Consider the following 24,989-nt stretch of genomic DNA (forward strand, 5'->3'; position numbering starts at 1 on the left):
TAGGCTTTCCAAGCCTTGAAACCACGGATCGGTCCTATCTTCCTAATGACACAACAGTGACCCATGTGCATCCACGTCCAGAGTGCAGTCTTTAGAGAAAGCGCGAAAACCCTGGTTTGGTGGAGCCACTCTTTGCAGCAGACACTGTTTCCTTTCCTGGTAACACGTAGGCAGCACTGGAGGCGCGTGTTTCTCCAGAGCCAGCATTTGCAGTCTACACACACACACACACACACACACACACACACACACAACTGAATATTACTCAGCCATAAAAAAGAATGAAATAATGCCACTTGCAGCAACATGGATAGACCTAGAGAATATTATGTTAGTAAAGTCAGACAGAGAAAGAAAAATACTATATGATGTCACTTATATGTGGAATCTAAAAAATAATATGAGTCTATATACAAAACAGAAACAGACTCACAGACATAGAAAACTAATTTATGGTTACCAAAGGGGAAAGGGAGCAGGGGAGAGATAAATTAGGAGGAGTATGGGATTAACAGATACAAACTACTATACATAAAAGAGATAAGGAACAAGGATTTACTGTATAGCACAGGAAATTATACCCAATAGCTTGTAACAACCTATAATGGAACATAATCTGCAAAAAACTCAAATCAGTATGCTGTACACCTGAAACGAAGACAATATTGTATATCAAATATGCTTCAATTTTAAAAAAAGCTGTCTATCTTCCCCACATCCCCATAAGGATTCGAGCTCCCTAAATACAGTGCTTCGTGTCTATTTTGATCACTGAGATAATGTGACATGATACAGCAACGGTCATTCTAATTTTACAAAAGGGGAAACGAAGGCACAGAGAGATTTAAGGAACCTGCCCAGAGTCACACCGATGATAAACAGCAGAGGTGGGAGTTCAGCCCCATTGGGAACTGTCCCAGAGCCCGTGGCCTTCTGACTTCTGCCCCCACTATAATTTCATGCAGGGCTTGGCACATAATAAATGCTTAGCAGGCATTTATTATGCCTGCCAATGCAAGCATAATAAATAACAGAAGGCAAGCTCTTCTGTTGTCAGTATTGATATGATTCTCCCCAGATTTGGTTCTGTCTCACTACTGCACGTGCTCACAGCCCTACTGCAGCTTTTAACTAAAGCATTAATTGTAGGGTTTCACAAGCAGGAGGGAGATGCCCGACACCAAAGGGCATCTCCTGCATATCCCATTCAGATGAAGTTCAAAAACAGACAAAGCTAATCTCTGCTGATAGATGTCAAACAGCGGTTACCCTCTGGGGGTTATTAACTGGGAAGGGGCACGAGGGAACTTTCTGGGGGCTGGGAATGGTCCGTACTGTGATCTGGGTGCTGGTCCCATGTGTGTTTACATAGGTGAAGACTCATGGAGCCGTATGTTAAGTTTAGTGCAGTTTGCCATATTAAGCTATTCATCCATTTTAAAAAAGGTAAAAGGAAGGAGAAGATAACTAATAAGGACCTCTGTATAGCACAGGGAACTCTACTCGGTACCCTGTAATGACCTATATGGGAAAAGAATCTAAAAAAAGAGTGGATATGTGTGTATGTATAACTGATTCACTTTGCCATACACCTGTAAACCAGGTGTACTGATTTGTAAATCAATTATACTCTAATAAAAAAAATTTTTTAAAGATGATCATAACAATTTAAAACATAAAAAAGGGTGAAAGGAAGGAGAAAAGGAATATCAAGAAAACCCAGGTCCCTTCCTCCAAAATCAATTGCATAATTTTAGTTCAGGACTCTCTCCAAGTAACTGTAAGCTCTGAGATGGCAAGAACCACACGCTGGATGCCCTGTATCCCCACCGTGGCACAGCACCTGGCACAGACAACATCAATAAATATTCACTGAAGGAATGAATAAATGGACTGATCAATGCCCCGTCCGTGCAGCAGTTTGCTTGTTGCAAAGGTGCTACTGCGGTATCTCCCCTCCTGCACATCCTGTCTCTGTGACCTTGCTCCCCCCTCAGGAGGTAGGGGTCTGTCTCTACAACCTATTGAATCTGGAAAGGCTACTGTGCCTACTTTGACCAAAACAGTATGGCACGTTAGGGAGAACAGTTTGGCTGTTTCTTCAAAAGGTACACAGAGAATTACCATATGACCCAGCAATTCCACGCCTAGGTAAATACCCCAAAGAACTGAAAGCAGCAACTCAAACAGATACTTGTAAACCAGTGTTCATAGCAGCACTATTCACAGTAGTTAAAAAGTGGAAACAACCCAAGTGTCCATCAACAGATAAATGGATAAAGAAAATATGGTCTATCTATACAACAGAATATGAATCAGCCATAAAAAAGAATGAAGTACTCATACATGCTACGACATGGATGAACCTTGAAAACATCATGCTCAGTGAAAGGAGTCAAGTAAAGGACAGATAGCATATGATTCCACTTATTTGAAATGTCTAGGATAGGCAAATTCATAAAGACAAAAAGTTGATTAGAGGTTACTAGTTGCTGGGGGGAGGAGAGAAAAGGGAATTATTGCTTATTGGTTACAGAGTTTCTGTTTGGGGGGGATGAAAAGGTTTTGGAACTAGATTGTGGTGATGGTTGCACAGCAATGTGAATGTAATTAATGTCACTGAATTGTACTTTTAAAACTGTCTAAAATGTCAAATTTCACATTATATATATTTTACCACAATTAAAAAACACTAATAATGTAATATTCCCAAACTCATTGAATTGTGAAATGAATGTGTGAATTGTATGGCATGTGAATTATATCTTAATGGAGCCTCCAGGAAACAAACCAAAACAATACGGTGGAAGTGATGCCGTGCCAGTTCCAGGCAGAGCCTCTTCCTACCTCTTGGAAGCAGCCTCCATGGAAGCAAACGGACTTCTCTGAGACTTCCGAGCCATGCATGAGAAGCCCAAGTCACAGGGAGAGGTTCTGGAGGCTGAGAGCTGTGCAGAGAGAAAGGCCAGAAGCACCACAGGGCCAGGCCTGGGAGGGAAGTAGTGCTTCGCACAACCAGCCCAGTCAAGTCTTGGGATGACTCCCATCCCGTCTGCACCTGACCCACCACTGTATGAGAGACCCACAGCCAGAACCGCCCAGCTGAGCCCAGCCAACCCACAGAAGTTGGGGAGAGAACGATCAATTGTTGTATTAACCACACTCAGTTTGAGAGGCTCTGTCCACGTCTCAGCACTTTTGGAGCTAGTCTGATGGAGGGAGAGCCCTGGTGAGAAAGGGCGGAAGGAAAGCACACAAGCCCTATGTCACGATGCTGCAATTCAAATATTGGCTCTTCTAGTCAATACCTGCTTAGTGCCATCTCTTTGAACCTCAGTTTCCTTAAAACCTGGGCACACCTCATTTCTCAGGTGGTTCTAGGGAGAGAAGATATATCTGGGACACTGTCCCATTCTGCCTACCTCTTGGCTCTCCTCGCTCAGAGACCATGATGGGGTCGCCTGTAGGGGCCCTGTGGGGAGGGGACTGAAGGTACCTCCCGGCTGTGGACTCAGCCGCTTCCATTCCCCCTCGGGCAGACCGAGCCGGAGGCCTCGTGCCTCCAGAGGGAGCGTGGCCCTGCTGACACCTTGATTTTGGACTTCGGGCCTCCAGCACCGTGAGAGAATAAATTTCTGTTGTTTCAAGACACCGGCTCCTCCCGTTTAAAATTTACACACGAGGAAAGGAAGGCTCAAGCTCGTATGCTCACCACTCGGGCTGGGATCTGAACCCAGGCACTGATGCCACTCCCTCAGGTCCTGACATCATTCCAGACATTTCCAGGACATCCCCTCTCTCTGTTTCCACCCGAATCCGAGCCACCTCCAAGTCACAGCAGCTTTCCCTGGGGCCCTGTTCAATCCACATTCCATGGGGCTGCCAAAACAGACCAATGTCACTCCCTGGTTAATAGCCTACCAATGGTGTCTGATTGCAAAGACAATAAAACGCAACCTTCTCGTTACAATCTCAAAGTCCCTGGACCTGGGTCCTGCCATGCACTTCCTGTAAAGAGCCCCGCCCACCCACCCCACCCCCCCAACATACTTCCCTGTCTCTGAATGGGTGGCACGTTCCACAGCTCAGAAATCACACTTTCAGAGAGGGCTTCCAGACTCCACTACTTCACCTTGCCAGATTTTATGTTCGTTGAGGCCCTTCACAGTTTCCCATTTGTTCATTGATGCATTCGTCTCCCTGCCCCGGAATGCAAGCTCCTCTTCACCTCTGTTTCATCGTGGACATGAAATAATAATTTATGTGTTGAATGTTGCTAAGTCCTTGGGATGTGGACACCTCTGGGAATGGGGGCAGCACGCTGACTTTGTAGGAGGAAAAACCAAAATCAACAAATGATTGGGAATTCCCTGGTGGTCCAGTGGTTGGGACTCAGTGCTTTCACTGCCAGGGCCAGGGTTCGATCCCTGGCTGGGGAACTGAGATCTTGCAGCTTTGTGAGGCCAAAAAAAAAAGAGCGAGAACAAATGATTCCTCAACCTAGGCAGATTTCTCCTGGGGAAGTAGGTGGCCTTGGGTCAGCTGGGACAGGCCAGTCCAAGACCAGTGTTCCTTAGGTCTGCCCCCAGGGCAGCCGGCTGCTGGGAACACTCCCCCGTCTCTCCTGTGACAGTCCCATCAGCCGGTCAGCATCTGCAGATGAGAAGGGCTGCCCAGGCCTCAGGGACACAGTCAGATTGCTGACTCCCCAAATTCCCAAGAGTCCTCAAGGTAGAGAGCAGCCTTCTCCCCGGAAGTCCCCCTGCACAGTCACACCAGCCCTGCTGTGTGCCCAGAAACCTGGGCAGAACAGAAGGCAGCAATAGGACCCCGAATAACATGGGGGCTATGGGCACGAGCTGAGCACGGAGACCTGGGTTCATGTGCCGGCTGTGCCTTGTGCAATGGCTGCCGTCTTGGGTAAGTCACAAAACGAGAGAGAAATAACCAGGACGGGCAGATTTCGGGCCAATAACTAAGGAAGCTCCTCGTGTTGGAGTGGGTTCGACTCCAGAGGCTGGGCGTCTTCTCATCGAGAATGCAGGAGAGGAGTTTCAAGCATCACGGTTAGACTGGATCAGCTCAGAGATTCCTCCTGGTCCCAGGTTCTGAGATTCTGTGCCCTGTTGGACTGTCCACTCCCCTGGGTCCACTGCCCAAGGAATGACGGGTGTCCTGGGGCAAACTGCTCTGGTTGGTTATCACCAGTAAGTACCCTGTGTCTCTCTGTCGCCACGAGTGCTGTTTGTTTTGAGACAAAACACCACTCCATCACGTGGAAGACTTCTTCCCATTTAGTGAATAAGAAAACCAAGGCAAAGAAAGCTGAAGCGCCCTTTTGCGGACCAGGCTTTATCTCTACTCTCTGCTCTCTGATCACTGATGCATTTAAACATCTCGTGATGCAACGGCAGAGCCATTTTGCAGATGGGGAGACAGATTCACAGAAGGTTAAGTAAAACTCACCCCCCCTTCTTGTATCGAATAAGTTGACAGTTGGGGTTTGAACCCATATCTGTCTGGCTGCCTGGCTTTTCTGCAGAATCACGAGCATGGCGCTGTGGGGTGATTCTACATATGCGGAGAAATGCAATCTCTACCATCATTTGGCTCCTGCAGAAAATGAAAAGTACACCAAGTCACCGGCCTCTTATCGCAGCCACTATGAACCATCTGCCTCTCATTCTGGTCTTTTAACAGAAATCTCCGAGGAGTTCTCCTGTCTCTCATCCAATGCCGAGTCAAGTGCAGAGATGTCTTGTAGACTCAGCAACTTTCCCCAATAACCATGTGGCGTCAACATGCCATTCTTCTTTCCAAAGGACATCCCCAAGCAAACCTGGGACTCTTCATTTCACAGATCTGAAGAGATGCAGAAAAAAGAGCTCACGGAGATATGGGCTCTGGTCAGACCAGGCTGGATGCCGGTGTTTCTGGTACCAGCTCGGCTCCCGGGCTCAGCGGCTCCCAGGCTCAGCGGCTCCCACAGAACACCGTCTACTGGGCCTTGTGTTCATGTGAGGAAATACGTGGGGAGCCGGAAGGAGGTCAGGGATGCACAGCGTGTGTGTGGAGAAGGGGGCATGGAGCTCTGGGGGACTCGCCCCCGAGAGCCCCCAGTTGGAACTCTGTCAGGATGAGGTGGCCTCCCCGAGTTTCCTTTTCCTTCTCTGCCCGTGAGTGCCTGACCGGACATGGGCCGAGACCAGCTTTCTAAAGTTACTCCAGGGATGGCTCAGCCTTCGGGGTGCACCTGTCACGGCCAAGTCCACGATTCCACCGGAAGCTCTTAGCAAAGTGGCAGTGGCAACTGGGCATCTCAAATTTAAAACTTTCAGAGCTGGATAAAGACCTCAGAGATCTTGTCCAACCCTCCCATTTAACAGAGTGAAAAAACAAGGCTCAGAGAAGACAAGCAATCTGTCTGATACCTCATCAAATGTGATTATTAACCCCATTTTACAGAAGAGGCACAGACGCTAACTAACTTGCCCAAGTTTTCCACTGTTCAATTGGGCAACGTAGCAAAACCCCACACAAAAGGCGAGAGTTTGCACAGCTGCTCATCCTCCAGGATAAACACGCAGGATCTCACCCGGACACGTGCGGTGACCCCGGGCACACGTGTTTAGTAGCTTCGGCACGACTGCATTCATGTGCTGCGTTCCCACGAGAAGGAAAAGAATATAATATGGCAAGTGTCCTGAGTTTCAGGCCCCCATGGGGGGATTTTTCTCTTAACCCCCTATCAACACAGGGGTGAACTGGCAGTACTGGAAATGCCCTGGATCCAGAATGGTGGGTTTTAAAATTGTGGGAATTCCCTGGTGGTCCAGTGGTTAGGGCTTGGCGCTTCCACGGCAGGAGGAGGCCCGGGTTCAATCCCTGGTCAGGGAACTAAGATCCCGCAAGCCGCACCGTACAGCCAAAAAAGAAAAAAAAACCCATCTTGAGCTGAACATCACGAGGTCAGCTGCCGCCTCCTTCTTGGATGTTATCTAAAGCATTTTACTGACTCCAATGCAGAGCCTAGGCCATGCCATCCTAGCAGAAGAAACACCCAGAGACCCGGTAAGAACCAGTCCCAAGGCACAATGTGTCAGAGAGAGGGGCGTCCCCTTACAGAAACTTCCCAAGAAAACCTTCAAAAGAGGGTGGAAAGGCGTGCTCTCAAGCAGGGTCTCCCAGCCTCAGCACTATTGACTTTTTGAGCCAGCCAATTTTTTGCTGTATGTGGGTTGGGGGCTGTCCTGTGCACTGCAGGATGTTAACAGCGTCCCTGGCCTCTGCCTACTAAATGCCAGTACTATCCCCTCCACCAGCTGTGACAACTCAAAATGGTTTCAGACCTTGCCAAAGGTCCCCTGTGGGGCCACAACTGCCCCACAGGAAATCCCCTACTCTTAAACAGGCACATGAAAAGATGCTCAACATCGCTAATTAACAGAGAAATGCCAATCAAAACTATGTCTGCCCCAAGGGGATTCCTGACCACTGACAGACAAATGCAGCAGGTCAGGCGACTCAGTTCAAATCCCAACTCCCGCAGTCAGTTTCTGGGAGTTGGTGCAAGTTTTGTTAATAGCTCCTCATCTGTAAAATGGGTCTGAAATCCCGTCCCAGGGTTGTTATGGGGTCCCAACAGAGGGTAATTGCAGCACTCAGCACACTGCCGTGCAGAGAAGGTGCTCAGTAAACAGAAGTGTCAGCCAATACGGGGAGCGCGGCTTGCAAAGGGAGGGAATAAGGGAAATCCGTAGTCTGTTCCCACCCCCACCCACCAGCATACCCCACTGTGGAGGGGAAAGCCAATCCTTGTTCCAAAACTATACCATCTCTCCAGGCTCTGAGACCTCTCTGAAGCTCCTGGCTTCTTCATTCTCTTGCCAGCAAATTCCTGCCTTGAAAACCCACAAGGAACACAACAGATGCCCAGATTCATGAAAACATCATCAATCTTGTCGGCCCTGTCTGGATTTCCCATCCTGAAACAGGGACGGACCCATTTGATGAGATTTTAAGTGCTGGTGTAGATATAGCTCTCTCCCCCTCCCCCAGTTCTGTAAAACCCCAGCAGACATATACCTTGACATATTAAAACCTTCTCAATTATTCTACTCAGTGCAGAAAGAACCAAAACCCCATGCTGGCTACCAAATTGAAAAAGCAGAGCCAAGGGCAGAATGAGGGGTCTTAGGCCTGGGTATTCATCAGTTCAGTTCAGGGCACAGATCTGGGGATATTTTAAAATCCAGACTCAGCGTTGGAACTCTGCAGGTGAAATTCCTGAAGAATCTCACCCACTATTTTGAAAAGGAAAAAAAAGTACCATTCAAGTTTAGAAAATAAAATTCATAGAGAGCTGAAAACTGTCATGTTTGCCCCTTGGAAGCTGTGTGGTCTTAGGCAAGTGACTTGAGCTCTCTGAGCTGCTGTTTTCTCATCTGTGGGGTGATGAGTAGAGATGATGATGAATGAAGAGGAATGGCTCAAGTCCATGGCGCAGGGCCTGGCATCCCACAAATGCCCAGCGGGCAGGATACACTCTCCAGGCTGGGGAGAGAAGGGTTCCAGACCTGATATGGAGCTGGGCAGATGCTGCTGCCGGCAGAACTCGGGCTGCCTGCAAGGAAAAACTGTCACTTCCAGGAAAACCCAGACGCTCAGTGCCAGGAACTGTGGGATGAGGCTATAGGACCCATGTGTTACTACAGAGGTTGTCACACAGATTCTCCTGCAAAGAAGCAACTCTAGCTGCACTGAGAAGGTGCTTGGAACTGCCCTTAATCTGGAATATTCCTGTTCTTTTCTTAGGGTAGTTGTTCTTGGTATAAAAACCAGCTCTTGAATGTGCTTCAAAAGCCTTGAGGTCTGGATCCTCTGACCTTTCCCATCTTCACGCACCGCAACTTTCCCTTCTCTCTAGGTTCTGCCACTTGGATCTAGTGTCCATCTGTGTAGGTTTCTGTGCCAGAGACTTTGCAGTTGCTGTTCCCACTGCCCCCAATGCTTTCCCCTTGTTTCTGATTTCTATTTCCTACTAACCCTCAATTTTGATTCATGACACACCTCCTCTGGGAAGCCTTCCCTGATCTCTCTCCCACCAGATCAAACCTCCCCCAAGCCCCTGCCCACTCCATGCACACTCAGCCCCACATACCTCCCTCTTTGTGGCACCCCATTTATAGGACACCTCTGTTGTATAATAATTTGGGTCATGTCTGGTCACTTATAAAACTGTAAACTTCTTTAAGCTGTGCCTATGCTTAGGATCATACATCCATATATTATACCGTTATTGAATTGTTAGTAAAAGTGTTGATTGGTTCAGCCTCTTTAGAGGCAATCTGGAATGTTCCATCATATTCTAAGGCTACAGTGGTTAAGACAATGTGGTGTGGGGCAAAGAAACACACTTCACAAATGAAATAGAGAACAGAAAAACAGACTTACACTTATATGAATGCTTGATTTCCTATAAAGAGTCAGTGATATTGGGTCAATGGGATTATCCATATGGAAAGAAAAATTTATCATGATCCTGCCTCATTCGATACGTAAAAGTCAACCCCAGGCAGACTATAGAGATAAATATGAAACGTAAAATGTGAAAGCTACTAGAAAATAGAGGGGGCAATATGAATAACTTTAAATTTCTTAAATATAACACAAAAAGCCTCAACCATTAAAAAAGATGAATATGAAATATGTAAAAATTAAAAATTCCAATAACCGAAAGTCACCATTGAAAACTAAGTCACGCCACAGAGTAGAAGATACATAACATATAACTGGCAAAGGGATCACTATTCAGCATGATTAAATAACTCCTACAAAGCTATAAGAAAAAGAAAATGGACAAGTCCAAAGCTATAAGAAAAAGAAAATAGACAAGAGGGCTTCCCTGGTGGCACAGTGGTTAGCAGGGGACACGGGTTCGAGCCCTGGTCCGGGAAGATCCCACATGTCGCGAAGCAACTAAGCCCATGCTCCACAACTACTGAGCCTGTGTTCTAGAGCCCGCGAGCCACAACTACTGAGTCCACGTGCGTAGAACCCGTGCTCTGCACGCAACAAGAGAAGCCACCGCAATGAGAAGCCTGCGCACTGCAACGAAGAGTAGCCCCCGCTCGCCGCAACTAGAGAAAGCCCGTGCGCAGCAACGAAGACCCAATGAAGCCAAAAATAAAACAAACAAACAAACAAAAAACCCCACAACTACTCCAACTACCCCTGGAATGGCTAAAGTATAATAGCGAGTCGAGGTGCTGGAGCTGGAAAGGGTATGGAGGAAGTGGAACCCTCATACACACTGCTGGTGGAGTCTAAAACACTTTGTTCTAGAATGTTCATGGCAACACAATTTATAGTAGTCTTGCTATGGACTGAATTATGTCTCACATGTCCAGTTTCTGGCCCTTCCTACCTCTGTGAACTTGGCCAAGAAACTTAAAACTCTCTGATTCTGTTTCCATGTCCACAGAAAGGTCAACCCCATCTGAATTACTGAGAGCATTAAATGAGATAATCCAAATAGAGCCCAGTGCCTGGCAGGTAGAAAGCATTCAACCACTCACCCTTATCATCCAATCTAATAACCACCAATACGCTGTTTCAAAGGGCAGTATTGTTGCCATTTTACAGATGAACAAACTGAGACCCAGAAGTCACAACCTCCAGGGCGCTCAGGGGGCCAGCAACACAGCTGCTTTCCAAATACAGGACTTCTTCCTTGACCCCCATAGGAGGGTCTAAGAAACAGACCCCCCCACAAGCCCACAGCAGGACATTGAGGGGTTGCACAGGGTCGAATCTATCAATTACGCAAATGATCCGAGTTGCTGGTGGGCGGCTGCTGCTGGAAGTGCTTTGGGCTTTCTCCACCCACCACCAGCTTTATTCAGCATTTTTGACTTTCGAACCATGCTTTCTCATTTGCTGTGGCAGCTGGTCCTCCCAAACTCTGCTGTGATCATCAAGGGATAAAACATTATTATTCCTATTGATGGATGAGTAAACTGAGGCCAGCAAGAGCAGTGGGCATACCCAGAGGCATCCGTGTGGCTTAGTGTTAGACAGCAGGGGTCGGGGTCTGTAAGCCTGGGTTTCTCTCTAGACTTGCTGCTTTTACTATGAGAGCCCGGGAGTCAGTCATCCATTCTGAGCCTCCATTTCCTACCTCTGTAACCTGATCAGTCTTTCCTCCTTAGGTTGTTGTGAGCAATGGGACGAACAAAATACACATAAAACCCTCAGAATAGCCCTAGCACCCACCAAATTCTCAGCAAATATGAGTTGCCACTGTTTATGGGTCATTGCATTCGGATGGGCAGAGCCTGAGTTGAAACTCCGTCCAGGGTCCTCTGAATGTTTCCTCTTGTCCCTCTAGCTTATCATTACCCTGGCAGCCCAAACCTGGATCGCTCCTGGACGCTGTCCCCAGGTCAGAACGTCCATGCTCTTCTGTGTGTGGCTCTTCTTTGAGTCTTGCTTTCAGCCCCTGGGAGGACTGTGCACTTAGGGCTGGGGCAGGATGCCAAGCATGCAAATTCGCATGCAGGCAGTAATTTGCACAAATGCTCCTTGGTGTGCTCATTTCCAGCCTGTCCCCAGAATGGCACTTGCAAAGCCAGCAGAGAGCTATTTACAGCTCTGGGCAAAGAGGGGAGGCAGACTCTGATCTTACGCAGGAAAGCCCTGCTGAGGTGACGGCTTGCTCTTTTGGCTGCTTTAAGAGGCTGTTTGGCTAATCTTACCCTGAAGGAGCTTCGAGGTCCTGAAAGCTTTTGCTAGAAGGCCAGTGATCCACCCCAGGGATTGTCTGATTCCCTCAGGGAACCCACACTCAAAGGGAGGGGAGCAGTGTCCCTGACTCCCACCAATAGCTGCCAGTGGACTCTAAACATCTCGAGGAAGGGATACAGGAGGCCTGTGAAAACCATGGACAGCTCTAGCCTCTCCGACGTTGCTCTAGATGAGGGGTTGACAAACTGTGGTTGGGGGGGGCATCTGGCCCCCCAGCCTGTTTTTGTAGATAAAGCTTTATTAGCACACAGATTCGTCCATTCATTTACATTTCACGGTACAGTTTGAGCAGTTGCGATCGTAACTGTGTGGCCCACAAAGCCTCAAATATTTACTACCAGCCCTTTAAAGAAAATATTTGCCGAGCCCTACTCTGCGTGAAGCCCCCACCATCTCATCTTTTAACAGGCTTCTCTGTCTGCTCCTTCTACAACCAGTCCACTCTCCACGAATCTTCCAGAAGGATATTGCTCAAGTGCTAATCAAATCAGGTCACCTCCTTGTTTAAAACTCTTGCAGGTTCCCCAGGGGTCTCTAGGTCAAGTCTGAACTCATTATCTAGGGTCACCAGGCTGTCCATGATCTGGCCCCCCTGCAGCTTCCCTCTCCTTGCCCATCCACCCTGGGCGGGCTCCGCCATATGCCTCCCCCATCCTCTGAACATTGGTTTTATAGAAAAAAAAATTGCATCTCAATGGAAAACTATGCATTGTTTACATACAACACAAACTTTTAAGATATCTGATTCTAGCCCTGTTCATTATCTTTGAGATATTTTTTTCAACTCTTTGTAAGTTGTAGGAATCTGATAGAGAAGCCAATTCTGTCTTGTCCAACCATTTTATTTTGTCTCCGTTTGTAATGCATTTAAGCATTCCTTGACTCTGTAGACAATTGTGCTTTATTTGACTTCCTTTGAACCAGTTCCAACATCTGCTTGGTTCTCTCATTGAATGAGCTTAATAAAATCACTGACAAGTGTTTGTTTTTGCATCTGTATTTGGAACCATGATTTTATTCCCCCCCCCCGCACCTTTTTCCTGAAGATTTTCTTTTAACAGTTTTCCATGAAGTCTCTGAGCCCCTGTTCATGTTCTATCTGTTGAGAATATCTTTCCTGGCTTTTCTGATTTTTCCTCCTGAAATTTCCTTCCCAGCATCCCCAGGGACAAGGAACCTCTTCCTTCTCTGAGCTCTGACCACTATCCACTCCCCCACACACACCTGGCACTCATCTCTCTGAATGGTTGTTTATAGGCCTGTCCCCTGACAGCTAGCCTAGAAGATCCTCTGGTGTAGTAGCTGGGTGTTCATCTCTTCCTCACCATGCACACACGCACACACACACCACTAGTTCTGTCAGGACACACGGAAGTTGTGCAATAAATGGGCACACTCACAGGAATGAATGAATGCAGATGGCTAGACTGCCCACCTAGACAGAAGCCACTAAGAGGGAGACCTTGTATTCCTTGTTAATACCACACACGTGATGCCGATGTCTGCATCTACGAAGTACTCAATAAATACTTGTTGAATAAATGGCAAGATAGCACTTCAGCCCCTGTTTCTGGTCTACTTTTGAATCATCTCCCAGCTCTCCACGTTTGAAAAGCAAACCTAGTAGCCTCAGAATGCTACCCTCCCACCCCATATTTTCATGTGTCACCACCATGGTGCTTCAACTGCTCCCCTCTAAGGAATGGATGGCCATCTCTCTGTTCTGCCTCACAGTCTTCATTTGATCTTGAGCGAGACGCTGCCCCTCCGGTTTTCCAGTGGGTAAAGCAAGGTCAGTTTAGCCATTCCAAGAGATAAAATACATCAGGCAAAGAGATGAATGGCCAGTAACGCGCTAATGATGTTCCAGCCCAGACACCACGTACAGTGTAACAGATGCCGTCAATATAACACATCAGCAAAGTTGCAAGGGATTAGCTCTGAGTTGTGAGGGTTATAGAGACGGCCTAGGACAGGCTTCCCAAACTACTTGAATGTGCACATGAACCCCCCATCCCACCAGGATAGTGTTAAAATGTAGACTGCATTTTGTAGGCCTGAGGGTGTCCCAAGAGCCTGAATTTCTAACCAGTTCCCCAGTGATGTCATGCCGCTGGGCACTGGACCACACTTGGGTAGCAGGGTTGTAGGGGTGCTAGGACATGGTGGGTTCCGGCTTTGAAGGAATTCTCAATGCCGTGGCTGAGCGACAGATGTCCAGCATGTTGCTGACAGTCCAAAGCAATAAATGTTAGCACCCAAGTGGGAGGTGCTGGTAGTTAAGACTGTGAGACCTCCTAGGATGGACAGGCTGGCGGAGGTGGGAGAAGTCTGGTGCAGGGTTCCCAAGAGACATGGAAACTGGGTTGGGAGCATTCTGCGGGGCCGGTGATTCAACATAATTCTGGTGGTGGGACCGCAATTCTGGTGGTGGGGCCCATCAATCTTTGTTTTAACACACCCTCCAGGGGATTCTGATGCTCAAGTGTGAGAAACATTGCGCTGGGCAGAAAGGGGTAGAATATTCCAGTCGGAAGAAGAGTGTTTTGTTTCACATATTAGAGTTTCAGGCACATGTCCAAACCCTGTAAATTGCATTCATTATTTCATCCATCCATCCATCCATCCATCCCCCCATCCAACATCCAACAAATAAGTCCTGAATGCCCACTATGTACCCTGTTAGGCACAAGAGATATGACTGAAGTTGTAGATACACACAACTGTCTAAGCCTCTAAACCAATGATTCTCAGCCAGGGGACAAGTGGCCCCCCAGGGGACATTTGGCAATGTCTGGAGACATTTTTGGTTGTGACAACTTGAGGGGAAGTATGCTACTGTCACCGAGTGGAGTAAAACCCAGAAATGCTGTTAAACATCCTATAGTGCAGGGACAGCACCCCCAAACGCACCCCAGCAATGGCATTAGTGCTGTCAAGAAACTTTGCTCTAAACTGGGAGCCCCTTGTGACCTAAACGGGAAGGAAATCCCAAAAAGAGGGGATATATGTATATGTATAGCTGATTCACTTTGCTGTACAGTAGAAACTAACACAAAGTAACTATACTCCAATAAAAATTAATAAAAATAAATAAATAAACTGGGAGCCCCTTGTGGGCAGGAACTATATTGTAGTCACCTTGACATCCCGTGACCCCCAGTCAGTCAGTGCCTGACCCCCAGGAGCTGAGCAAATGTTTAAATGCAAGAGGAAATGGCAACACAAAGATATACTTAGGTATATAAAGAAGTCTTACAACAGCAACAAAAAGACAAACGACCCAATTCAAAACTGGGCAAAGGACTTGAATGAACCTTTCTCCAAAGAAGATATACAAATGGCCAACCAGCACATGAAAAGATGCTCAGCATCACTAATCATTAGAGAAACGCAAATCAAAACCACAATGAGACACCACTTCACATCCACTAGGATGACAATAATACATTGTAATAACAGTAATCAGAAAATAACGTGTTGATAAAATTGTGGAAAAATTGGAACCCTCACACATTGCTGGTGGGAATGTAAAATGGTGTAGTTTGGCATTTCCTCAAAAGGTTAAGCAAAAAATTACTATATGACCCAGCAGTTCCACTTCCCAAAGAATTGAAAACAGATCTGTGAACCAAAAGTTGTACATACATGCCCAGAGCTGCAGCATTTACAACTGTCAAAAGTTGGAAACCCACATGTCCATCAACTGACAGATGGATAAACAAACTGTGGTATATCCATGCGATAGAATATTATTTAGCCATAAAAAGGAACGAAGTACTGATACATGCTACAACGTGGAGAAGCCAGACCCAACAGGCCACATATTGGATGATGCCATTTATATGAAATATTCAGAATAGACAAATCTATTGAATCAAAAAAGAGATTAGTGGTTGCCAGGGGCTGGGGGAAGGGAGAGTGACAAGGGTTCCTTTTGAGGTGATAAAGGAGTTCTGGAACTAGAGAGTGGTGAGAGATGCGCAACACTGTGGATGTACTTAATGTCACTGAAGTGTACACTTTAAAATGATTAGAATGGCAAATTTTATGCTATATGTATTGCACAATAAATGCTCGTCCAGTCTCTACTGTGTGCCAGGAAAGGTGCTCTGCACTTGGGACAGGAGGGAATGAGACCTGACTGTATGATCTCTACTCCCCAGGGATACAGAAGGGGAGAAAACCCAGCAAACAGTCATGGACCCAAGGAGGCCTCAGATGTAAGTGCTGGGAGTTCCGAGGAAAAATCAATCTCCAGGCTGGGGCCAGGGAGGGTCAGGGAGGGAGCTTTTGAAGAAGGAGGGCAATTTGCCCTTGGGGAGTCAAGCCCACTATGGAAAGAATGTGTGACTAGAGGCCATATCATGCTAGGCCATTCCGGGGATGGGTAAGACAATTTAATGCCTGAGACGCCTGGGCTAGTCAGACACAAGGGAGAGGGAGGAGTGCAGACACCTTTAGAAACCCCTCCCGGACTTTCTGCAGGGATGCAGTGGAGGGAGGGGGGTTGGTGATTCAGCCTGGGCGTTCTTGAAGCCCTCAGGCTCCCACGAGGCTTTTTTCCCCTGCATCCTGGCAAGGGGGGCTGGCAAGCAGACAGAGATGGAGAGAGCCAGCGCTCACATTACTTAAGGGGGACCAGGTACCAGGTGTTTGAACCGGGTTTCAGCTAATCCTCAGAGTAACCCAGAAGTAGGTTCTACCATTGCCTCCCTCCCTCCCTCTTCCTTCCTTCCTTCCTTCCTTCCTTCCTTCCTTCCTTCCTTCCTTCCTTCCTTCCTTCCTTCCTTCCTTCCTTCCTCCCTTCCTCCCTCCCTCCCTCCCTCCCTCTGGTCAGTGTGACCTCAAGACCCATTGGGATGCTGGTAGAAAGAATCCGCTGTGGCCAGGGCAGAGGCTCGGCCTGTGGACGTGAGGCTTCAGATTCCTGTCTCCTGGCCCCAGAACTCTTAGGAAGCTCAAAGGCCTGAGTTTCAGCCACTGGCAGCTTCTGGCCTGACCACTTCCCAGGAGAGAGGGACCAGGGCGTGCAGGAATGTCCAGTCCTCAGACCCCGCCCGCCACACTGACCTGGGGGCCAGGCAGCTGAAAGAGCCCCAGCCTGGGCTGTAGAACTCGGGCTACAGTCCCCCTGTCATCCTTCCTGGCTGAGGGACCCTGAGCAAGCCTCAACCTCTGGAGACTGTGCTTGGCTCATCTGTAATGCACAGGAAGCTGGCTAGAGGATTCCTTTTCTTCTCCTTCCCCCTGGATAGATTCATTTACATATATATATGTATAGGTATATACACAGACACACAGGCCCATTTCATGCTCCTTGCTTCCCTATATGTATTTACATATACTTACTAAAATACTGTATATACTGATGCTGTAACTTTAGTGTTTTCACTAAATCATGTCTTGGAGGTCTTTCCAGTCAGGAATGTAGCTCTCCCCCATTCTTCTAAAAGGACGGCTTATATTCCCATGTAATGGAACCCCTTCCCATCTTGGATTGCTAAGCCCTTAGGCGAACATTCCTGCATTCTACTGTGTGCTTGTGTGAGCATTTCTACAGGAGATTCTTAGAAGTGGGATGGCCGGGCCCAAGGGCACGCAGTTTAAATTCTGAAAGAGACTGCCAAAGGATCTGAGAAGGCCCCAGAACTAAGTGATTTCTAAAACTGTTTCTTGCATGGACGTTTCTTCGACTTCTAGCAGGGAAGGGGGTAATGCCTTTAGAAGAGTCCTTTAACTTCTGTGGGCCTCCGTTTGCTCACCTGTAAAATGGGAAACCTACAGTAATATACATGGAGGTGCTCCAGACTTTCCTGTTGAAACATGAGGGGTTAATACTGCCCTCAATATCGGGAGGCTCAGCAGTTGAACACACCGCTTCCATGATGCACAAACCAGAACGAGGAACCTGAACAAGAAGGATGCTCTCTTATGTCAATCATCCACTATGAGTGGGGCACCTGTATTAGATCAGCAGTTCTCAAGGGGGGAGGATTTTGCCGCCCCCCTCCGGAGGACATCTGACAATGCTTGGAGATGATTTTAGTTGTCATAAATGGAAATGGTTGCAAGTGACTTTACTGGGTAGAGGGTAGGGATGCTGCTAGACATCCTACAGTGCACAGGACAGCCCCCTGCCCCCCGCAACAAAGAATGATCCGGCCCCAAATGGCAACACTGCTGAGGATAAGAAACCCTGCTCTAGACCTCTCTCTTATCTGATGCCTACCCCCCAACAAACCCAATTCAAAGATAAGGAAACTGAGGCTCAGAGAGGTGGATGATCTGTCCAAGGTCCCCCGTCAGCAGTAATGGGAGTAGACTCCCGGCTCCATCTGACTTTAGGGTCTGCGGTGCGTTCCAAACACTGTACGGTCTCTCTGGGAAGACATCACCCTTGTCTCCAAACAGGGGCCGACTGTTCACTGCCTTTACCCCGACAGATTATCTACACTGCGAGTCGTAAGTTTGACCTAAAAGCACAACCTCCCTACCCAGGTTTAGAGGTTTTATGACTTGTAATCATAATCACTGCTTCCACCCACTTGCCCTGTGCCATGCACTTTACAAAGATTAACTCATTTTACCCTGATAAGGACATTGAGGGAACTGAGTCACAGAGAATTTAATAATTCCTCCAAGAAACATACTAAGTAGCAGATTTGGGCTCTAGACCCTGATAAGAGGGGTTCAGAGACCCATCTCTCAACCCCCATGCACTACAGTTCTCCCTCATACTCTGAACTTTCACCTTGGCACCTTGGACTTGGATCCCTGCTCTAAATTGGAGCACAATAGCCAACCCCTTAGCTGGAGGCAGGGGGAGTTTCTGCCTCAAGACCCTCCCATTTGTAGGGACCTGGTTGCTGTTGACCCAGTGGGCTGGTGGGCATCCAATGCCTCAGGAAAAGGAGCAGGCTCTAAGCTGGGGTGGGACATTGCGGCAGGGAACTCGGGGTCGGAGGGAAAAGGCAGGGATCGAGGTGGGGGGGCCCTGGAGGGAGGGGCCGTGACTTCCAGTTCTGGGGGGGAGCTCTGCCCAAAGTGCCTGGAGCAAGCCTCACCTGCAACAGATATTCCTGCAGCAGCGTCGGCTCCAGACTATTGCAACTGATCTCATTTGCTATCCTGAGTCCATTTGTATTCTGGCAAGCCTAGATTTGGCAGTGGGCTCAGTAAAAAGATCCCAAGGGCTGAGTGGTGAAGTGCAAGGCCCTGGGAATGGATCTACAAGGTGGCTTGTTGGGGGGCGGCGCTGGGTTCCAGCTCTGTCTGCTCCTAGCTGCGTGACATTGGCAGAGCCTCTGTACCACCTTTGGTAAGTGGGGACCACAGTGCCCAGAAGTCCCGGTTCTAAATATGAGGACAAGAGGTAGTGTCCAGGACCCCGGCAGCCCAGGAGTCCCGGAGAGGCTGTGACCAGCTTCGCTACCCACTGGCTAGGTGACCTTGAGCAAGTCTCTTCCCCTCCTTGTGCCTCTCTTTGCTCAACTGTCAAATGAAGGAGAAAGATCTTTGATCTGGAGTCCCTGGGAGGTCTAAGGACTCCCGACTTGGCCATTTTTCTCTCTCCAGGGCTGACCTCTTTGGGCGTCCAGGACACACGCTTCTCCTACTCCACCTCTAGGGTGAACTCCAAAGAGCAAAGCAAAGCTCCTTGCCTTTCTCTCCCCTGCCTCCCACCCCCATCCTGGCCTGCCAGATTACAGCGGTGCCCAGCCCCGCTCAGGTCACCAACATCCTGTCCCTTAGTCCAGCTTCACTGAAGCCAGCCCAACGGATGGTTCCTGCAGCATCTCCCCTGGCCAAGGGCCTAGGGAATTCCACCAGGCAATGCCCACAGGAGCTGGGGGAGGGGCAGCCCCAGGGAGCAAATTGGGGCCCTTCTGTCTGCACTGACACCCTCTTCTCTAGAAGAGGGGTTGGCCTGCCTCAGGGGAGGATATTCTGAACACAGTCCTTTGTGTGTGTGTGTGTGTGTGTGTGTGTGTGTGTGCGCGCGTGTGTGTGTGTGTGTGTGTGTGTGTGTGTTGGCGGGGGGTGGTCCCTGCTGGTCCTGCTGCCTCAGAGCCCATCTCTGTTGGCAGTTTGGAGGCTCCTGGAATGATCTCTAGGCTCAGGATCCCAGCTTTAAGAGTTTCAGTCTTACTAAACCTCATCCTCTGGCCTTACCTCTGGCCAGGTGGGTGAGGAAAGGTAAGATGGAATTAGGTGGGAAGGATGGGACTGGGAGTGGTGGATGGGGGCAGGGGGGGTGTTAGTGGGATGGGGTTTGTGTAAAAGGGTTACAGAGGGGTGGATTGAGGTGGGTGACTGGTCCAGACTGGTGACCAGACCCTGGCCCTGTTTCTGAGTGTGAAAACCCCTTCTGTTACATCTTGACTGGAGAAAGAGGGGAAATCCCCCAAATGCCTTCAGTGTGGAGGTGTCTGAGGCAACCAACCGTCGTCTCTCTCTTACGGATGGGGGGGTGGGAGGAGGTAGGTAATCATCCACCTTTGAAGGCAAATCACAGAGTCCAGTTTCTGAGTTGGGGGGCCCAGGGAGGTCTGTATCGCGTTTGAGGGTGACATGCAGAATCTCTGGAGAGGGATATCCTTCTCTTAGGGAGGGGCTTATTTCCCCTCCTGGAGGAAACACACCGTTATCTATGAGCTGAGAAGGCTGGGTGGGGAGAAGAATCCAAACTTAGTTTTTTAGGGAAGGGGAAGGGGCATGGGTCTCCAAAGAGATCAAGGGGCCCTAGATACCTGGGGAGGCTGGAACCCACTTTGAGGGGGCACGTTCCATTCCAAGGGGTAAAGTAGGAAGAGGAATCCTATCTCTAGAGCCGGGGGCCAGGAAGGAAAGGCCCATTTCTGAAGGGAAAAGGAAACTATTTTGCTCTCTGGGAGGTGAGAGACCCTCTCTTTTCGGGGGGGGGCGCGGGGGACCCGCGTCTCGGGAAGATGAGGGCTCCGTCTCTGTGAGAAGATGCCCCGTTTTTGCTCCCTGGGGCAGGGCCGAAGGATTCCGTCTCAGCTCCCGCGGAAGGGCTCGTCTCACGCGACCCGGCGCCAGGTCCTTACCTCCAGGCCCCTGCTCCAACGTTCGGACTCCGACCTGCCAGGCACCGACTTGAGGGATCCGCGCCCTGAGCTCCGGTTCCTCCCGGTCTCTGCCCAGCTTCCCCCAGCGACTCGCCGGGCTCCGTGGCTCCGCCGAGAGGCTCTGGCCAATCAGCGCTGCCGGTTCCGGCCCTCGCTCGCACCGCCGCCAATCAGCGCGTCCGCCACGGGCCACCGCCCCCGGGAGGGAGGGGAAGGAGGGACGGGGGCACAGTCCGGCCTCCGGGGGCGGAAGAACTGGGGACCTGGAGGAGGGACTGCGAGGGCCGGGAGCGAGGGTCCGGGCTGTGGCGGCTGCCGCGAGGAGCCCCCACCAAGCCTATCTGATGCGGGGGTGGGGAGCCCGTCTTTAAAAGCGGGGTGGCTCTATAGTTTGATTTCACCTAGACTTTAATTACCCCCTGACCATTTTCTGGACCCTCGCGGCTGCGGGCTAGTGTAGCTGCCCCATCTGCACCCTGCGGCCCGGATTCCGGGCTCTGGAAACCTAGATTCGGAGTCAGACAAGGTTCCGTATGAAAGGGAGGGGAAAGAGCATCGAGCCCTCCCCCGCCTACACGTACCCCCCACCCCACCCCCCTCACGTACTCCCCCCCGACCCTTGCAGGTGCTCAGGGCCCTCTCATTCTCTGCCCTAAGAGCTGTCATTCACTTAACACCTCCTAGCCCATCAACTCCCAAAGACGAATAGCTAGTGCATCGTGGGGGCAATGCAAAGATCACTGGACTAGGAGTCCATGGTTCATTCTGCACGATCTAGGGCAGGTCACTCCGCCTCCCTGATACTCAATTTCCTCAATAGTAAGTGGAGACAGCTGTGATAGTACCTCCTTCATGGGCATAAGAGGGGTGGTAGATGTGATAAAGGTGCTTTTATAAAAATTAAAATGCTGTATGAAAACTAGTTAATACTAAAGTGTGAATGACTGATAGCCCGGTAGCTTTCTAAAGGTATTTAGAAAGAGGATGCGTTCATTCAATGGTAAAATCAAAACACAAGAAACTACCCATCAGAACAACATGAGATGACCAAGTGCTCATAATGAATGGATGAATGGGGATTCCAGAGCTTAAAAGGCCAAGGAAGAATACAGCTTGGGTTTTCCCACTCAGCACGATCAGGTAACTATTTCCTTAGTCTGCTGGAATCTTGCAAAACCCTGAGGTCCTTCCTTCCTGCCTTCCATGAATCCAGGCTGCCCTATCTCTGATTAGGTGAGCAGGACTATAGTCCTAGGAATTAAGATAAATATAAAGCAAACAAATACATTTTAAAACCGCCAAACAGGGACTTCCCTGGTGGTGCAGTGGATAAGACTCCACGCTCCTAATGCGAGGGGCCTGGGTTCGATACCTAGTCAGGGAACTAGATTCCACATGCATACTTCAACTAAGGAGCCCACCTGCCACAACTAAGACCTCATGCAACCAAATAAATAAATATTTAAAAAAAAAACAACTCAAACAAACCACCTGCCCCCTAGTGTGGTCTGTGACTGTAGGGACCAAAAGAAATAATAAGAGTAATACAAAGGAATAGACAAAATATAATTGATCCACAGTTCTACTAAAACTGAGCTTTGCCAGTCTCTTTGGTATGTTAATCCTGTCACCCTGCAGAACTTTATGAGGCCTGGGGTATAAATCGAGCAATTTTTCCTTAAAACCTAAGCCACACAGGTAATCCCTTTTATTGCCCAAGACACACTCAAAGAAATAAAATGATCAGTAAATATGGGAGGAAATAAAGTTTGTCAAAGAAAGGCAAATTAAAGAGATGGAAAATTTCATCTACAAAAATGGCCTCATTTTTATTATAATTACAATTATTTGTGGAGGTTTCAAGGTAGTGGACAATTTCATAAATTGCTGTTGGGAGTATCAATGTTCAAAGCCTTTCTGGAAAGAAACTGAGTACTCCTATTTAAAAAAATCTTAAAAATGAGCTTACCCTTTGAACTAGCAGTTAAACCTCTATGAATTTAACCTAAAACAATGAATGATGCATAAGTTTAGTGATAAAGTGATTTACTGTCACTTTGTTTCTTGTAGCAAAAAACTGGAAACAACTTAAATGTACAACAGGGACTCAGAAGGGACATCTGTTACATGATACCGAATGCCTCCAATAAAGCATAGGTGTTGAATATTGAATGGTATGGAATTGAATAAAACATAGTATTGGATGTTGAATGGTTGACTCAAAATATTAAGTGAGTAAAAGATATTCACCTAAAAAGTTTATTTGGTGTTGTTCTATTTTTGGTAAATTTATATAAATAGATTTATATAAATCTATAGCACAGATAAATCAGTGCTATCCAATAGAACTTTCTGTGATGGTGGAAATGTTCTTATCTGTGCTGTTCAATATGGTAGCCACCAGCCATAGGTAGGTATGGAACACTTGACATGTCACTAGTCGAATGAGAAACTGAATTTTAAAATATTATCTAATTTTATTATTTATTAATTTAGGCTATGCCGCACGACTTGTGGGATCTTAGTTTCCCCAACCAGGGATCAAACCTGGGCCCTCGGCAGTGAAAGCATTCATCCTAACCACTGGACCGCCCGGGAATTCCCTAATTTTAGTTTTAAGTTAAATAGTCACACATGGCTAGTGGCTATCACACTGGACAGCACCAATATAGATGGTAGAAGATAGATAGATAGATAGATAGATAGATAGATAGATAGATAGATAGATAGACAGGCCGAAAAAATAAATGCCCAGAAGTAGTTCCCTCTTTATGTTGAAATTGTGGACGATTATAATTTTACTTTATCTGCATGTCACTAATTTCTAATTATTCTATAATGAATATATATTGCTTCTGTACTGAGAAAAAAATATTTAAAATGAAAAACAAAAGGCAAAAGTCTAAGTCAAATGCAACCCACCATCTGTTTATATGACCTGCAAGCTAGGATATAAAATAGGTTTTACATTTTTAATGGTAGAAAAAAGTCAAAAGAAGAAGAATATTTTGTATCTCAAGAAAATTGTGTAAAATTCAAATTTCGTTGTGCCTAAAGTTTTACTGGAACACAGCCATTCCCACCCACTTCTGCATGTCTGTGGCTGTCTTTGTGCTACCACAGCAGAGCTGAGGACTACTGGCGACAGAGACCACACAGCCTGCAAAGCCAAACATATTCACCATCTGGCGTTTTTAGAAAAGTTTGCCAGGCCCTGGTCTAAGGCAGTCAGGGGAGACAAAGTGTGTGGAGTCATCTTCATCTGTTCATTCATTCATGCGTCTGTGTACGAAGCATCCACTGTGGGTTAGGCCCTGGTGCTGGGCATCCAAGGAGGTGCTGCGTTGTTTCTGGTTCAGGGAGGGTGTGAGAGGGATATTCAGAGCGAGGGGCTTTGCAAGGTGGTTCTCAAATAGCTTCATTGTAACACTTATGAAGAAAACTGTCAGCAGGTAGAGAAAGCCCTGCTCACATTAGCATTTTTTTTGCTTGCATTTTCCTCAGCTCTGAGGCTTTCCTATGGGGCTACAGGTGTCTTCCAGGGGATGCTGAGAATGTCTTCCAGAGGCTGGCTGAGGCCCAGGATGGGAACTCCTGCCAGAAAAGCAGCTCTGCCTGTGAGGGTTCCCACTGCACCTCCTGAGAGGAGAAATGAGGACAATGGAGCCTGAGGCTCTTGGGGCTCTGAGCAGGAAAGACCCTCAGCAATCAGCAACTCACTGTACAGAAAACGAAACTGAGGCTCAGAGATGAGGATGAACTTGCCCAGAGACAGATTAAAATGTGTGCCTTATTTCTGAGGTCTGTGCTTTCCATACTCCCTGCTCACAAACTAATAAAGGGGTGTCATAGAGGGCATTTGGGTATAAGGGAAAGGGGACCAGTTTGGGACTTGATATTGATTTCCAGTTTCACCTTCCAGTGGCCATGTGACACTGGACAAATCATTTACCCCTTCTCAGCCTCTGTGTTTTCATCTGTAAACTGGGTAATTAAAGTATCTACCACAAGATCAACATGTAAAAGAATGAAGTTGGACCTTTACTTCACACCATATAAAAAATTAACTCATAATGGATCAAAGACCTAAAT

The 24,989-nt window shown here is 47.9% G+C and overlaps 1 protein-coding gene across 2 annotated transcripts in view; it reads right to left on the reverse strand.

Annotated features, from left to right (window-relative positions):
- ABAT (4-aminobutyrate aminotransferase) overlaps nt 1-20,994 on the reverse strand; it is a 93,389-nt gene extending 72,395 nt beyond the window's left edge. For both annotated transcript variants that reach the window (XM_022552188.3, XM_089896185.1), the window contains exon 1: nt 20,877-20,994. The gene's annotated coding sequence lies outside the window, so the exon portion shown is untranslated. The remainder of the gene's footprint in view (nt 1-20,876) is intronic.
- Nucleotides 20,995-24,989: the final 3,995 nt, after the last annotated feature.

Source organism: Delphinapterus leucas, chromosome 15 (genome assembly GCF_059928025.1).
Source record: "Delphinapterus leucas isolate spDelLeu-1000000601 "Yukka" chromosome 15, BTC_Dleu_Yukka2, whole genome shotgun sequence".
NCBI lineage: Eukaryota > Metazoa > Chordata > Mammalia > Artiodactyla > Monodontidae > Delphinapterus > Delphinapterus leucas.